Here is a 13,470-nt window from a genome sequence, read left to right as displayed (position 1 = left end):
CATAGATAATGAGGGATGAATGTGTACATACATAAAACAGTCACTTTAAGGATCATTTTTGACGCTTGTTTGCCTGCTAAAGGTATTTCTCATACTTTCAAAACCGACAGACTCTCTACATATGACAGGATATACCAATAAAGTAGTATTCAACTCTCAAAACGACGAGCTAATATAAATTAATTCAAAAACTCTATCTTCATTATTTGGACTAATGTCACCACCCTACAACACTTGTGCCTAATTCCTACAGTACCAGAAGTCAACAGGGTTAAGTATACCCTAAGCCTTGGAAAAAAGGGTAGATCATCCTTTAAGAATCAAAAAAAATCAACAAAAATGATGCTAGAGACATTCAAAATCTTTTTATAACAATGGTTCTTAAACCTTTCTTATGGTCCAAAACTTGTGAGGATTATATTACAACCCCATCAGTTACAGTGGTTGGGCACCACCATATCTCCTGGGCTGAAATCAGAACGTATATTAAGGTTTGAAAATGCCTCCTCTCTTACGGAACACTTTCTTCTCCAACAGAAGAATCACATGCAGGCTCAAGAAAATATGACTCCTGTGTCCAAGACTTAACTGTAACAAAAATTAACATATTAGCTTTCATTTAAAAATAAAATCTCGGCCAGGCGCGGTGGCTCACACCTGTAATCTCAGCACTTTGGGAGGTCTAGGTGGGCGGATCACCTGAGGTCAGGAGTTAGAGACCAGCCTGGCCAACATGGTGAAAACCCATCTCTACTAAAAATACAAAAATTAGCTGGGCGTGGTGGCAGGCACCTGTAATCCCAGCCACCGAGGAGGCTGAGGCAGGAGAATTGCTTGAGCCCGGGAGGCGGAGGTTGCAGTAAGCCAAGATCGCGCCATTGCACTCCAGCCTGGGCGACAGCAAGACTCTGTCTCAAAAATAAATAAATAAATAAATAAAATCTCTCATCATACTGTTTCACCTAAAGTCTGGATTCAAATCTCCAACTGCCTACTACCCAACTCCACATGGATATCGAATAGTCATCTATTCTTGAACTTAACATATTAAAAATAGAACCCTTAATATCCCCCCCTCTCAAATCTGCTCCTCCCAACAGTCCCTAACTCAGTAAACAGAACCATCCTCCTCCCAATTTCTCAAGCCTGAAATAAAGGATTCATCCTTGATTTCTTTTTTCCTTAATAACCTACATCCAATTTGTTGACTTTGCCTTTATAATATATTCCCAAGCTGTCCTTTTCTTTCCATTTCCATTACCACCATTCTTGACCAAACCACCAACTCCTTTAGACTATAATAGCTTCCTAAATGCTCCAGCCACACTGGCCTTCTGTCCTTCAACATTTCAAACTTATTTCCATTTTGCAGCCAAGCCATTCTTTCTGCTTAAAATATTCCTCCCACGAACTCACCACCTAATCAAGAACAACCCCACCCTCACTTACAATCATTCTGTATAGCAGTACCCTATATTTTTCCCCCACCACATTTATCACCATCTGGAAATTGGCTTATGCACTTATTGCCCACGACCTCTCACTAGACTGTGAGCTCCATGAGAGCAGGAACCATGTTCATTGTACCTAGAATAGATACACCTATTCTGGTATCTATTTTTTCTTTTTTTTGAGATGGAGTCTTGCTTTGTCTCCAGGCTGGAGTGCAGTGGCATGATCTCAGCTCACTGCAACTAATTCAAGGACAGAAAACCAAACACTGCATGTTCTCACTCATAAGTGGGAGTTGAACAATGAGAACACATGGATACAGGAAGGGGAACATCACACACCGGGCCCTGTTGGGGGGTGGGGGACTAGGGGAGGGATAGCATTAGGAGAAACACCTAATGTAGATGACGGGTTAATGGGTACAGCAAACCACCATGGTATGTGTATACCTATGTAACAAACAGCACATTCTGCACACATACCCCAGAACTTTAAAAAAAAAAAAAAAAAAAAAAAAGCTAGTGTGTGTGATTCACTCCCATTACCTTACCTCTAACCATCAACAGGTAACCAACAACAGGCCAGAAAGTTAAGACTCACTTGTCCACATTGCTAAGCAAGGAAAACTAGGAGCACAGGCCCAGACAGCTCATGTGTAACATGAACTGAGGAAAAATAAACCTCTGAAATAAGCCACTGAGATTTGGGTGCTGTTTGTTACTACAAAATCACCTAGTCCATCCAGACTGATGAACTGTTCAAGCAATGCTGTGGGCACAGAATGATTCAGTCAGTCCCACTAAGTGGTTACTTGCAATGTAAACTGATGTCACTAGATACACATATTTAATTCCTCTCTTATTACAGTTGTCCCTCAGTATCTGAGTACGACTGGTTCCAGGACCACCTCAGATACCAAAATTCATGGATACTCATGTCCCCTAGTCAGCCTTCGGTATTCATGGCTTCCATACAGAGAACCCATGGATGCTGAGGGTAGACTGTATTACCTAGTTTCCGACAGGTCTGTCAACAAGGATCGAAAAAACTGTTTACATGGAGTTTTAAGGAATTCTTGTCTCTAATGCTATTTTTCACTAAATGGATAATTCACTCAAACAATGAATGCCACCCATACAGGCTTCTTGAAAAACCATCTGCCAGACTTTCTTCAACTGGAAACATACTTTATAGGCAAGAATAACTGCTTTTTGTTTCCTTATTTTCTATACCAACTATTCAATAATTAAGTAATTATTGAGTCCAGGCCACTGTAAGGGAAAAGAATAGAAAGGTAGGTTGGCTAAAATGCAGAAGTCCCTGAATGCTAGGTCAGGAATTTGGACTTTATCTTGTAGACAAAATAGACTTACTGAGAAACTTTGTATATGAATTATATGTGAAAAAACTATTCTTGACCATTATTTATATTGCAGTTGTGGAACAGGAAGGCGAAGAGGGACAGTTTTTTTTTTTTTTTTTTTTTTTTTTTTTTTTTTTTTTGCCTTTAAGATGGAGTCTCGCTCTGTTGCCAGGCCAGAGTGCAGTGGTGCAATATCGGCTCACTGCAACCTCCGCCTCCCGGGTTCAAGTGATTCCCCTGCCTCAGCCTCCTGAGTAGCTGGGGCTACAGGCGTGCATCACCACACCCAACTAATTTTTTGTATTTTAGTAAAGACAGGGTTTCACCATGTTGACCAGGATGGTCTCCATCTCTTGACCTTGTGATCCGCCCACCTAGGCCTCCCAAAGTGCTGGGATTACAGGCATGAGCCACCGCACCTGAAGAGTGCCAGTTTTTAAATGTTGTGCCATGAATCCTCCATGGATGAAAGGCCAAATTTTAATCAATATATATAATTCATTTTTGCTACAACAGTAAATGTCCTGTTATTGATTATATTAAGTGGCACAGAGAATAGCTAGGACATAGGTTTTTGAAAGTAAGAGTAAAATGCATACTGAAATGTCAAGCTGGCACTTAAGTATGTGGTGATGGTCAAAATCTTACTCTGTGAGTAAGAGGGGCAGCCAGGGCAGTAATCGCTTAATAGTTCTGAAAGGCAATTAAGTGAACAACAGACACTTTGCTACTGCTGGGAGGTATTTTTTTATATTGTAGGAATGATGGGTTGTACTCTGGTTGGTTTGCATTTTGAATTCCTTCAAGATACTCAGAGCATCTGCGCAATACTCCAACAAACTTTGTCTTTCCCCAGCAACCCATTCCTTCATTTCTTTACTCGTTCAACGAATATTAAGTACATGTTACAGACTAATTACTGTTCTACGCACTAGGGAAACATCAGTGGACCAAACAAAAATCCCTGCTGTACTGAAGCTTATATTCTATTGGCCTTTAAATTCCATCCTAAGATTTCTTCCTCAACCCTATAAGTAGCTTTTAAAAATGCCTTTAGAAGAAATAATCTGTGATTAATCATACTAAGATGTAGAAGACTATCCAGAGGCCTCTTCCCCACAGGTCTCCCTCCTGCCCCAAAGAACTCCCCTCAAAAAGTAACTATGTTATAGATTCTTGACCTTGGAGATAATTTCAGATGAGATTAAATCACTTGCCCAAGAACACTTAGTTACTAACAGGCTTAGCGTTGTGACTTACAGTAATAGTGCCTTTCCCACTGTAACACCAAGCTGTGCATCTTAAGAGTATGCTAGTGAGCAGAGGAGATGCTAGAATGAGCATCTCATGACTCATACATAGGTGGTAGGTTTCTGGGTGACTTGCTCAAGGCAAAAAGAATTTCAGACAGTATATAAAACTGAAGGAGAGTGAGGTGGTTACAGGAAGCCAAAAAGGGAGTCCTTTCAGAATACCTTTTCTCTCATTTCTACCCTCATCATGCCCCAAGAACAAGAATGGTAAATATAATGCAGAAGTCTCCAAAGTTAAGGGGTATTAAGCTGGTAGTGAAAAAATACTTAGATGAACAAGAAATAGTAAACACAGCATTTGAACCTGGCAAAGAAAAGTCAAATTACACCAGGCATGGTGGCTCACGCCTGTAATCCCAGCACTTTGGGAGGCCGAGGCGGGCAGATCACCTGGGTCAGGAGTTCAAGACCAGCTTGGCCGACATGGCAAAACCCAGTCTCAACTAAAAATACAAAAATTACCCAGGCGTGGTGGTGGGCGCTTGTAATCCCAGCTACTCAGGAGGCTGAGGCAGGAGAATAGCTTGAACCCGCGAGGCGGAGGTTGCGGTGAGTCAAGATCTTGCCACTGTACTCCAGCCTGGGAGACGAGAGCAAGACTCCGTCTCAAAAAAAAAAAAAAGAAAAGTCAAATTACACCCTTCCAATTTAAAAAGTGTATGTTCCCAGTAAAAGTACCATTTGTATTACATTTAAGGTCTTTAATTAAAAAACATTATATTCCTAAATACATTTTCCAGAAAGCACCAAATTAACTAACATAGATCAACAAATATAATGATTGATAAAACATCAACATAATATTGACTAATGTAATGTTATGATGCATCTTGTTACTAGACAATACTTTTTTTTTTTTCCTGAGACAGGGTCTTGCTTTGTCACCCAGGCTGGAGTGCAGTGATATGATCATGGCTCACTGCAGCCTCCAACTTCTGGACTCAAGGAATCCTTCACCTCAGCCTCCCAAGGAGCTGTGACTACAGGTGCATGCCACTACACCTGCCTAATTTTATTTTATTTTATTTTTGAGATGGAGTCTCACTCTGTCGCCCAGGCTGGAGGGCAGTGGTGCGATCTCGGCTCACTGCAACCTCTGCCTCCTGGGTTCAACCGATTCTCCTGCCTCAGCCTCCCAAGTAGCTGGAACTACAGGCACGTGCCATCATGCCCAGCTAATTTTTTGTATTTTAAGTAGAGACTGGGTTTCATCGTGTTAGCCAGGATGGTCTCGATCTCCTGACCTCGTGATCCACCTGCCTCAGCCTCCTAAAGTGCTAGGATTACAGGCATGCCCACTGGCCCTAATTTTAAAATGTTTTGTAGAGATGGGGTCTTGGTATGTTTCCCAGGCTGGTCTCAAACTTCTGGGCTCAAGCTTTCCTCCTACCGTTGGCCTCCCAAAGTGCTGGGATTACAGGTGTGAGCCACACCGGTCTGTTGCTGCACTGAAGAGCAGTGGCACAATCTCGGCTCACTGTAGCCTTGACCTCTTGGGCTTAAGCGATCTTCCCACCCCAGCCTCCCAAGTAGCTGGGACTACAGACACATGCCACCATGCCTGGCAAAATATTTTAAATTTTTTGTAGAGATGTAGTCTCGCTATGTTGCCTAGCCTGCTCTCGAACTCCTGGCTTCCAGAGATCCTCCTGTCTTGGCCTCCCAAAATGTTGGGATTACCAACCATGCCCAGACCCGCCATCCACCCTTCTATTCAGTGCCCTACATAAATCCTGCAATTGTTGGTTTTTTGCAAAAGCTTTACCCAGTTCAGTTCTGCATTCATCCACTGTACTAATGAAGAGTGTCATATATATTTTTTGTTGTTAATCTCATAACCCAAACTAGATTAATCTCCCTAAGGTTGGTTGCCCTGGCACATTTCTTATTTTTATTATTTTTTATTTCAATAGGTTTTTGGGGAACAAGTGGTGTTTGGTTACATGAATCAGTTCTTCAGGGGTGATTTCTGAGATTCTGGTGCACCCATTACCCAAGCAGTGAACACTGTATCCAATGTGTAGTCTTTTATCCCTCATCCCTCTCCCACTCTCTTTCTACCAAGTCCCCAAAGTCCATAGTGTCATTCTTGCAGCACATTTCTTTTGTATAGCCAATTGGGTCTACCACCCTGTTGGGCATACAGGCAATCGAAAGCTTTGTAACTGATGAATGACATTTAAAAGCTCTGCTATAGGTAAGTATAAACTGCTGATTTCTTACTAAGTGATTTTGCTTTTGAACTTTATTCCTTGTCAAGGAGGTATTAGTTTAAGTATAACCATTTCAAGTACAGAATAACCACTCAATAAGTTTTAGGGATGAAAACATGTAACATATAACTTTTTATTTTAAAGTAATACATAAGTTGCTAAGACTAACACTTTCAAAACTTTCAGGAAAGGATATAAACGAATTCAAAACATAAATTATAACACACATAAAGCATATGAACTCCATTTATCTTAAAATAGTCAATGGATTTTTTGCTCAGGCACAAACCTTAAGTATAATCATCAAGAGCAGAAAATTTGAATGAATGGTGTGTGAATGAATGTATGTGTACACAAAAGCACACTCAGATCTCCGAAGTTGAAGTAAATGAAATGAAAGGGCTTTGTAAACTAAAAAGAGCCACAGATAAAGGAGGTAGTAGAGCAGCAGAGTTAAAAGCGTGGAGCCAGCCTGCTCGGGTGTTAATTATATTAGCTGTGTAACCCTGCACGGTACACGTTACAATACTAAAATTCCCTGTGCCTTAGTTTCTTCACTGTCAAAATGGGGACAACAGTATATATCCCAAAGCAAAGCTCTTAATAGGCCTAGCGCATAGAAAGCACAAAATAAATATTGCCCATCATTATGATCACACTGGCTAATATTATTATTGGCTAATATTAGTTATTAGCCAAGTAAAAGCCTTAATGGATGATGTTTCAATTCAAGTCTGAAGCTGGCTATCCAAAGAAACTCCAAAAACCCAGCAGATTTAAGCTATTAGGTGGACTAGTTTCTCATAATTCTCGCAAGTGCTGAACTGATGATTATTACACAACTAATTTCTCTTACAATTTTTTTTTAAATCAGCAAAGAAACTGACATAGGTACCTCTGTTTTCAAGGAACTTTATAAGCTACAAGAAAACAAACCAACTCTTTGTTATCTCCATATTTAAGCAATTTAAGAGCGTAGTAAAAGCCTACTTTACAGAACAACTTTTCAGAAAATACAATAAGGTTTTTAAAGTTGCAATCGACAATTCTTATGCAGTTATGTCAAGTTTTTGTCCTGCGAAACAAAAGCTCATCCGTCAGGAATCCGAGGACCCATCGGAAAATAAGGAAATGCCTGGGCCGGGCCTGGGCGCTCTGCGGAAAACCTGTCCTCAAAGCAGCTCGCCCCACACTCGTTCTGTCCTTCCCCTTCCCCAGGTGCAGCTGTCGACTCCACCCCAAGATAAATAAGTGACAACAGCTTCCGTCCACGCCTCTCCCGGCCCAGGCCCCTGGAGCCCCCCAGCGCCCGCCGCCCAACCCTCCCCGCAGGGGCCGGCAGAGGGGCTCCGCCCCGGCCTTGCCGCCCCGCCCCGCGACCCGGCAGCGCTGCCGCGAGCCCGGCCGAGCCGAGGCCGCCGCGGGGCCTGCCGGTGGGCCCAGGGCGCGGCCAAGCCCGGCTGGAGTAGCCCTGCCAGGGCAGGGCAGCTCCAGGCACGGGGCTCGCACCGGCTCGGCACTCACTTACCGGCGCCTCATGGTACCGCCGCGCCTCAGCCCAGCCTCGGCGCTGAGGATCAGCGCCTGGCAGCCTAGAGGGTCCCTGGGCTTCTGGGCCGAGTCCCACTCAGGGCCATTCAAACGCGGCCGCGCGCGGGGCCCGCCGGGATAGCTGGCGCTGTTGGCGTCTCGCGGGCTCCACCCAACGTTGGCTCCGCCCCTCTGGGGGGTCGCTAAGCGCCGGAGGGGAAAGGACGTGTGGCCACAGTGCCCCCTGGTGGCCAGAGCTTCGCACGGTAGCCTTGCTGCGGCGCGAGAAGTGATATTGCGATAGGAACTGAGGGTGGGTAAAGGTCAACGAACGACCGACCGTGCGCTAGGAACAACCTAGTGTGGGAGACCGTGTATTAGTGGTGTACCAGGAGGTGCAAACAATTTCCTATAAAGTTATGGTTCCGGGAGAGATTTATTCATTCCCATCTATTTAAATACACTAAGGGTCTGGGAGCAGTGGCTCACACCTGTAATCCCAGCACTTTGGGAGGCCGAAGCAGGAGGTTCACCTAAGCCCAGGAATTCAAGACCAGCCTGGACGACATGGGGACAACTACTCCCCACCCCCCACCTCCGCCCCCGTCTGTATAAAAATAAAAATGATACTAATAAATGCTGTAAGGCATAGTTTCTAAAAACATGGATTGTGGAACTATGTGACCTTGAGCAAGTCACATAAACTCCTAGGTGCTTTGCTTTCCCCTTCTGTAAAATGGGGATAATAACAATAGTATCTGTCTCTTAGCGTTGTGAGGATTAAATGAATTAATACATATAAAATGCTTAGAGGAGTGCCCGGCATATGGTAAGCACTACGTGTTTGTTAGTCATCATTTTTTCAGTTCCTATTATGTGCCAAACTTTGTGTTAGACTCTTAAGAGCACAAGAAATGCACATGATGCAGAACCTGTCCTCAGGAAGCCGGTTCAGTCTTGTTGGGATGGGGAACACTAAATTAGATTATGAGGTTAGGGTTGGGTCTGTAGATGATGAACTTTTAATTACTGAGGGCAATTCTTTTCATTAGAACCAGGCTGCTCACCTTCATAGATAAGCCACTGGTCAAAGTTAGCCAATCTGTGACAGGAGCAAGTTTGTCTATGGTGGTTCTCTCGCCCCTTGCAGAAACCAACCAAGCAGTGCATTTGATGGAAACAATTCCTCACCACAAGACTACATCCCTTGGCTTGCTTTTTCAGGCACTCATTTCGGAACTCTACAAGGCTTGCCTAGGGAGCAGGCTGCTTAAGTTTGGTTTAACAATCTTTTTGAAGGCCTGCCATGTGCCAGGCAAATTGTGCCTGGTGCTGGAAATCGCCTGAAGCAGCTCACAGTGGCTTGAAAAACAGGAAAAGAGATCATTCCAATACACTGCAGTGATAAAAGGTATCTCCTAAATGCCGTGGGAGTTCTGAGCAATGGGAGGCCTATCAGATAAACTGATGAGAACTAAGATGTCATCAGGTTGTTATAACTTTATGTATTTTTCCTCCCTAGTAGCAGAGTCCTTACTTAATCAAAAAAAAAAAAAAAAGTAATGTTGCAAATTGAGGCAAGACTTTAGAGCAGTGGGAAAATAGTTTTAGGATATTTGGCATAAGCAACACCTTTGAGAGCTTCTCGATTGTACCAAGCATAAGCAAGGCACATACATGCCTATGGGTGGGGCCACATCTGTTAACAGGTGGTACTGTTGAGAGAGTCCAGCTAGGTGAGTAAAGGAAGCTGGAGCCCTAGGTTCCATGGATGTACAATGAAGAATATTTCCTGAATATGACTTCCACTAAGTAGATGTGTTGTTTTAAGGAAAATAAAAATTCAACACACATGGGTGAAGTCACTTTCTCTCAAGTCATTTCTTCATCATCATAAACAGGAATTTCTTGATGACCCACTATGCAAAAGGCACTGTGCTGTCCTCTCATCAGAAGAATAGGGTAAAAAGAGTGTACTATATGATCCTTATCCTCAAGGGAGGCTAAAGAGGTAAGACAAGTGATGGAGTCCTGGAACTCAGGGAATCTGCTGTGTTAACACAGAAGAATCTCAGCTAATACAAGTCCTCCAGTTGCTGGAGGCCAGAGAAGAACCTTGATATTCTCATTTCTGGAGCTTATTAGGGCACAAGATCTCAGGCAGGTTAATCTCCAGAGCCAAGTTATAAAGTTTGTATCAGTGTTGGGTAGCCCAGGCCCCCACATCTCATAATTTCACATAAAAATAAGGAAAACTGCCTTTGCATTGCTACTTTTGGAATATATACAAATAACATGAAATAGCATGTTATAAAACAGTATACAGTATTAAATAAGTCTAAATATTAATTTTTAAAGTCTGGAAACATCTAAATCAAAATGCTCATGAAAGGTTTTTTTGGCATGATAGGATTTGTTGGTTTTCATCTTTTTGCCTATTTGTATTTCTCATTTATATAATAAATGTATTGCTTTTAAATTAAAGTGACTTTTTAAAATCACTTTATTAAAGAAACCAATCATAGCAATTAGGAAATGAAGTAAGAAGTGTAAATGTTTTAAAGTTTAGGATTTAATTCTGTAACTATGGCAGTATTATTTTACTTATTATTTTATTGTTATCATTTTCTCCTTAAGCTAATCCTTAATACATCTGAATGGACTCTCTTTTAGAAAGAGATGTGTTTGTTTCTTAGTGTTGCTGTGACAAAGTACCACAAACTGAATAGCTTAAACCAACAGAAGTGTATTATCTCGCAGTTCCAGAGGCCAGAAGTCCAAAACCCAGCCTCCGGAACAGGACCATGCGCCCTCTGAAGGCTCTAGGGAATAATCCTTTGCCTCCTCTTCCTAGCTTCCTGGGCTTATAGCTGCATCATTCCAATCTGTCTCCATTCATCACATGGCCTTCTTCCTCATGTGTCTGTGTGACCTCTCTTCATATAAGGATGCTATAGTCATCAGATTTAGGACTCACTGTAATCCAGTATGACCTCATCTTAACCAATGTATCAGCCAAGAACTTAATTCCAAAGATCTGATGTGAGACTCTGGGTGGATACAAATTTGGGGGCGGGGGGAGGAAATTATTCTATTCACTGAAAGACTCTAGAAATAATTTAATCAGTAAACCCTTAGAACTGTAAATAGTACATTTTAGAGGGCCTATTTGAATCCATCAACATTTTAACTGTATAAACTGTGGGAACAAATCCTAATTGTATCACTGTCCTACAGAAATGTGTTGACAAGTACCCAACGATGTTCACAGCAACATTTTTCTGTAATAGCGAAAAATGGGAACAAGCTGAATGTCTATCAATTTGGGACTAATTAAATTATCTCACATCTACATTCTGCAGCCTTGAAAAAGAATAAGGTAGATCTGCATGATAGACATGGAAGATATCCAAAATAGATTAAGTAAAAAAAGCAAGTCAATAGACAGTGTTTAGTACATTCCTATTTACATAATGAGCAAATTAAACAAGTACGTTTATGTACATGTTTTAAGGAATGGCTTTATTTATCTTTCAAACACTAAAAGATACCTATTGTTCTCCAACTCTTCTGAATTTCATTTCATCCTTGTATTATTCTGCTTGGGTTGCCATAACAAAATACTGGGTGCTTTAAACCAGAGGTCCCGAATATTTTTGGCATGAAGGACCAATTATATGGAAGACAATTTTTCCACAAATGTGAGCTGGGCAGGGAGGGTGGTTTCAGGATGAAACTGTTTCATCTCAGATCATCAGGCATTAAGACATAAGGAATACACAACCTAGATCCCTCGCATGCACAGTTCATAATAGGGTTTGAGCTCCTAAGGAATCTAATGCCCCCACCTTGATCTCATGGGAGGCAGAGCTCAGGCAGTAATGCTCCCTGGCCTTGGCAGAGAGCTCTTGAGTGTCTTATAAGGGCAGTGCTATCATGAGACATGCACCCTCATTACCTCATTTAACTCTAATTATTTCCCAAAGGCTCTATCTCTAAATACCATCCCATAGAGGATTAGGATCATCCCATATGATTTCTGGGAGGACACAATCAGTCCATAACAATCCTCCTTTAAAAGACTCAGGTTATGGCCGGGTGTGGTGGCTCACACCTGTAATCCCAGCACTTTGGGAGGCCGAGGTGGGCAGATCACCTGAGGTCAGGAGTTCGAGACCAGCCTGGCTAACATGGTGAAACCTTGTCTCTACTAAAAATACAAAAAATTAGCCAGGCGTGTGGCAATGCCTGTAATCCCAGCTACTCAGGAGGCTGAGGCAGGAGAATGGCTTGAACCTGAGAGGTGGAGGTTGCAGTGAGTCAAGATGGTGCCATTGCACTCCAGCCTGGGCAACAAGAGCAAAACTCCATCTCAGAAAAACAAAACAAAGCAAACTCAGGTTATAAAACAATGCTTTATATCGGAACTGATTGAAGCCTTTTAAAATTAGCACATAGGAAAAAAAATGCCCCAAAGGACCTTTATTGGTGGTTTAGTTACTTGATGTACAGACAGTTAGCCCACTTTCAGGATAGCTGAAATTAATCACCAAAAAGAATCCAGAGTAACCGATCTTGGAGAGACCTGTTAGGCCATTAGTAATGTATCATTATGACTCATGCTATGGTTGTCATTCTTATCCATTAATGAGATCTGTGGGAATGGCAACCCTTCCAACTTCCTAACCAAGTGCTGGAGGGAAGCTGCTATAATGGGAACTTGTTAAAATGTGAATTGGACAATAGGCCTCCTGAAATGAAGGAAAGGTAACTGCTAAGGAAGAATGGTATTACCAACATCTTCTCCCAGCACTATACTACTAGTTCATGTCGCTGCTGACAAGGGCATTTCATGACATGGCAGAGCCATGAAATAGAAATTGAAAAAGAATGTAATCTGTGTAGAAATGATGTGGTACCCCAACAGTAACTAGCAAGGTAAGATCTTACACAAAATGTTTTTTCACTAAAGGGGTTTGAAATGCAAACAGTCAAAATGGATTAAAAAAACAGTTTCTGGCCGGGCGCGGTGGCTCATGCCTGTAATCCCAGCACTTTGGGAGGCCGAGGCGGGTGGATCACGAGGTCAGGAGGTCGAGACCACTAAAAATACAAAAAATTAGCCGGGCGTGGTGGTGGGCGCCTGTAGTCCCAGCTACTCGGGAGGCTGAGGCAGGAGAATGGCGTGAACCCGAGAGGCGGAGCTTGCAGTGAGCCGAGATAGCGCCACTGCACTCCAGCCTGGGCAACAGCGAGACTCCGTCTCAAAAAAAAAAGAAAAGAAAAGAAAAAAAAGTTTCTTCTTTAGACCACACAACTGATACACAGCAAATTGTGTCATGAAAGACATAGTTTTAAGTTGGTCTTTTTTAGAAGGTAATGATAGTAGAGTTAAAATAAGACAAATAACTGGGATTTGCAATGGAAGCCGATTTTTTTTGAAGCTGCAAAGAATCGTAGGAGCTTTTAGAGCACACTAGGCAAACTGGTTGTCCCAGGAAGGATGGCAAAATAGAATTATTATATAGACATTGTGAAATGGTATAGGCCAAAAACTTAAGACATATCTATAAAAGCCCCACCACCCTCTCCCCCGCCC

At 42.4% G+C, this 13,470-nt stretch overlaps 1 protein-coding gene across 3 annotated transcripts in view; it reads right to left on the bottom strand.

The window, feature by feature from the left end:
* The window catches only part of KATNBL1 (katanin regulatory subunit B1 like 1), a 66,453-nt gene extending 58,438 nt beyond the window's left edge, over positions 1-8,015 (bottom strand). The window contains exon 1 of one of the 3 annotated variants that reach the window (XM_030814354.1): positions 7,870-8,015. The gene's annotated coding sequence lies outside the window, so the exon portion shown is untranslated. The remainder of the gene's footprint in view (positions 1-7,869) is intronic. The other 2 variants (XM_030814355.1, XM_030814356.1) reach the window with 2 other exon arrangements.
* Between the last annotated feature and the right edge of the window lie 5,455 nt (positions 8,016-13,470).

This window comes from Nomascus leucogenys, chromosome 6 (genome assembly GCF_006542625.1).
Source record: "Nomascus leucogenys isolate Asia chromosome 6, Asia_NLE_v1, whole genome shotgun sequence".
NCBI lineage: Eukaryota > Metazoa > Chordata > Mammalia > Primates > Hylobatidae > Nomascus > Nomascus leucogenys.
Note: the sequence above shows the minus strand (reverse complement) of the source record. Positions and strands in the feature narration are given on the sequence as shown.